This window comes from Cryptomeria japonica, chromosome 5 (genome assembly GCF_030272615.1).
Source record: "Cryptomeria japonica chromosome 5, Sugi_1.0, whole genome shotgun sequence".
In the NCBI taxonomy this organism is placed as follows: domain Eukaryota; kingdom Viridiplantae; phylum Streptophyta; class Pinopsida; order Cupressales; family Cupressaceae; genus Cryptomeria; species Cryptomeria japonica.
Window position 1 is genome coordinate 830,290,747 of NC_081409.1, and position 4,563 is coordinate 830,295,309.

Sequence of the window (4,563 nt, forward strand, 5' to 3'; positions counted from 1 at the left end):
TTAACTTGAAAATTGGGTGAACTCAACTATTCATCCATAATTATAACCCTAATAAAAGAATCTCTTTATGATTGCTAAATTGAATTGAAAAGGGAAGTATTCGTATAGTTGTTTATATCTTAATCTTAGTAAAAGTATCTCTTCATATTAATTACATTTAACTAAAAAGAGTGACATGCAACAAGATAGTTATATTCTAATCCTAATGGAAGAACATCACTATGAACATATATTTTAATCCTGTAATAATGAATATCATCTTGCTAACTATATCTTAACTAAAGGGATGAACTCATGTGTTCCTATTACATTTTCACCTTAATGAATTGAGCTCCTTCTATTAGCATTATTAAAACTTCAATGAATGAACCCTATGGCTACTTACATTTTATCCTCCATAAAATAACTATGACTCATTAGTTGGTTATGCTTGAATTCAAATGAAGGGACCTCACTCTATTAATGGAAGTTTAATCCTTAATGAACAAATCTCATCTTATTAGCCATACTTTTAATATTTAAGAAAGATATCAAATGTGGGTGGTTATCTTAAAACCAAATGAATGAACTTCGGTATATTAATCACATTGAACCTTAAGGGAGGCCTCTTAAATTAATTATGTTTTAAAGTGCATTGAGTAAAAGACCTCACGATGGCCTCCTAACCACCCAAAGTAAATGAACGCTTCCTAAAATTCTAAGGCATAAACTCATTGAACATACATATGACCATGTCATATGCATTATCTCATAATTAAGTCATCTAGCTTATTGGATCAATTGACGCAAGTTGAGTTAGGTGTAAGGTTACGTAATCGCGTTGGGAAACTCCTTAGGATCATTTAGCCTTTCGCTGTGCTATCTAAGTTTTTGTTAACTCTAGATTATCTTAAGGTTGTAACTTATTAGTAATGCTCGTAACTAGTATTATTATATAAAAAAAATATTTACACTCTATTTGAATGTTTTTAACTTAAACCCTTAGTGGTTTCTTAGTGGGGCATTACACTTGGTATCAGAGCCCATGTTGCAACACTAGGATCTCTGGTTTTGCTTGTGCCCTTAGTTGGTGTGTGTGTGTCTACCTTATGTTGTATGCTTGTCCACCTTGATGTGAGGGTGTGATTTAACAACCCCTACTTGTGTGTAATGTGTGTGTTCACACCTTGTTTTCACCTTATTGATGTGGGTGTTCTGGAAATAATTATAGGTGTTTTGTTTGCTTATTGAAGTCTTGGTCTACGATTTCTCTTAGTTTGAAAGGGAGTTGTATGTACCTTCAATCTTGATTTGTTTTACTCTTTTGACTAATCCATCTAGGTTGGTTGTTAATATCTTGAATCTAAAAGTATGGTATGTGCTTGTTTATGGTATTGATCGATTTTAATGATTGTCCACTTGAAAGACTAGTATGGAAAATGTTAATGCTTATTATGTAGTACATTGAGTGATTATGACTCTTCTTCTTCTCTCTCTCTAGTAAATTAAAAGGATTTGATATGGGTAATTATCTCTTATTTAAGTTTTCTTATTGCAAGAGAAAGGATGATATTTCTTGAGCCCTTGTGTGAGCCTCATAACATTTTTGTGTTTTAGATTGTGAAAGGGATTGGTTTGGGAGTTAATTTTTGGTTAATAATAGAAAATGGTATGTTTGCATTAAAGGGTTCTCCATGTTCTTGGTAGGAGTAATATAATTAAATTCCATCTTAAGTAAGGTGCATTAAAATGCGCACAATGATTTTGTGAAAATTGCTTGATGTGAAAGGAATACCAAAAGAGGACATGTTGTAGTAGCTTTAGGAGTGTATTAATGTGCTCCTCAAAAGATTGTTTTATGTGCTTATTCAACTAGTGTGATTTAGGACCTATTAAGTGACGCACCATATAACTTGCTTTGGATATGGGTAATTGTCTTATTATGTTTCAAAAAGAGTAAATGAAAGACTTGTTAATTTGTATGCATTAAATGTGTAATATCTAGTAGATAGCTCTTCATTTACCTTGTAGTATTATGAATTTTTAATGTTAGATTTGATGTGTTATTGTATTGTATTGTATTACAAATAGTGATTGTTCTCAAGAAGACTTGTATTACAAAAGAAAATTTGGTTGTCTTGAAATCTTGTTCGGAAAACTAGAACATTATAGTGCAACAATAATGATTAGAAATGTCATGTTAGGATGCTTTGGCACCTTCCTAAAAGATAGCGAAATGAAAACCATGCAACTAAAATGATAGACTTATATCTAAGCATATGGTGTGATCTTGAAATTCTTGTGTATTCGTAGGAAATAGTTGTTTTTCCAACTCTCTTCCTCCTCTTGTCTAAAATATAGGAATTGTTGTTTTTGAAATACTATTTAGAATGTAGTGATTTAAAGGAATTCTTATAATGCATATGAAATGGTATGTTGCCTTGGGCTCCTAATTGAAAGGGGAAAGTTTTTTTTTGCCTTGGAAAAAGAAATTGCATAGTTAGTAATGTGAATGAAAATGCTTAGGAAAAATTGAGAAAGATATCAAGATGATGTTATTTCTTTCTGTAAATTTGAATTGTTGAGAATTTCAGTACGTGTATCTAGAGTATACCTTATTTAGTGATTCATGTGTAAAGAATAATTAAAACTTCCCTTAAGTATATGTTAGCATAATGTAAAGTACTCCCCATAAATGTGACTAAACCAGTAATGGTGCTATTCTGTGTGTGTTGTAAGAAACCCGTACTTTCTATGTGTGCCCATGGGATGGTGAAGTAATCAACCATGGGGAATATGTTTGCTTATGAGTATGGGAAACCATACCTATCTATGTGATGTTGCTTATTTGTTTCCTTACTGAGTGGCAACCCATGGGTTGTTGATAAGTCAGTATGTGAAGGGGTAGTAGTAGAAGTCACCATTCCTTGAATAGTATGAATAGCGTACGAGTAATGTCGACACGAAGCAACTTTAGCTTCCCTATTTTGAGGAAAAATATAGTTTTGTAATGAAACTATAACATAGGTGTACTCAATACTTCCCCTTGTGATGAACCAATTTACGAGGTTCATGTGTGTCAGCCTAATTCCTACCCTTTATTTTGAGCATATAGATGACAATTCTTGAGCATATTGATGGATTTTATTGGAGCATCTGTTGCCTTGTCTTCATGAGAGGCGTGTTATTTTTCTTACATAAGTTGCCAACTGACTAGTGTTGGTAGAATTGTGGGTAGACCTTAGCCATGTATACCTCTGGCTTACGGTGAGCATCTTGAGAGGAACATCGCTATGCGGGGTGTGACTGACGTGTGCCTTGTCCGTAGGGTACACTACCATGCAGGATACATCCATTGCGTGCCCTGTCCACTTGGAGTATTTCCATGCCATGCTGAGACACGATGTGGGATGTAGTAGACATTTCCATGCGGCCTACAGATAGGTACAGGGTAGAGCCATGCCACGTGACGACGTGATGCGGGGTGATGTCGAGGTGCACACTGCCATGCCATGCAAATGTGTGACTTGGCCACACCACATGATGAGCTACTATGATAGCTAGACGATTGTCCCTTCCTTCCTCGTTGGTGGCTAGCTACTAGTCACATAGTGATGTAACGTGCACTTATGATTTTCTTTTATTTATTTATTTATTTCCTTGTGGGCCGACAATTTATTTTACTTTGACCTTGACAATTTAGCCACGATCTTGCAATCTTGATCTTACTTGATTTGATGTTGCAAATCCAAAAATTATTTTCTTGTCTTATTGTTGGAATTGACAATTATTATCTTTATTCTTTTGTACTTTGGTGGCTAAACCGGTTTATCCTTGTTGTTTTCGTATGCTGGTCTCGTGTTGCAATGTGAATTCCTCTCCAATAACGTAGGAGATGGTCTTGGATGAGTGTATATGAGGAAGTAGATGTAGGGAACCTTGAGGATGGAGGTATGTGAGGCTGTGAGATAGCTAGGATCCACTACCTACCTATGAGTGCTGACTATCTCTTGGAGGTTAAACACCTTATGCAACAAGGGGTATTCACGAGGGACTTGCATGGAAGGTAGCACTGCTATGGTGTACCCTAGCACCATCAAGCCCTTGAGTGAGATGATGGATATTGTTGATCATGTATTTGTTCTAAAAGCATGCATAGAGATGTTGATCGTATATGTTACCTTTGACCGAGCATTAGACATGCTCACGTGGCCTTTTGTGTTGTGCAAACCAGTCTTGTGGATGGATATTATGTGCAATCATGGAATAAATGGTTTTAACTTGTCACTATGTTATGGGGCATAGTCATTGGAAAGGTTCTTGTATGTCTGAAAAGTGTAAACAATTGAGTTCTTACGTTGTTCTTATTTGTTGAAAGTTAACTTGGTTGTAGAAATTGATATTTGAAGCTAGTTCTATGCGATAAAGTTTTGTGAAAGAGATGAATTGGTGAAAGAAATTGACCTTGAGGGCATATTCTCTTGTCATGTTTGATAAATGAGTATGATAATTGTGTCTATATATTTTAATTGCTTTAATTTGGTGTAATAAAAGGGAAAATCCTCATTTCTCTACTATGATTGT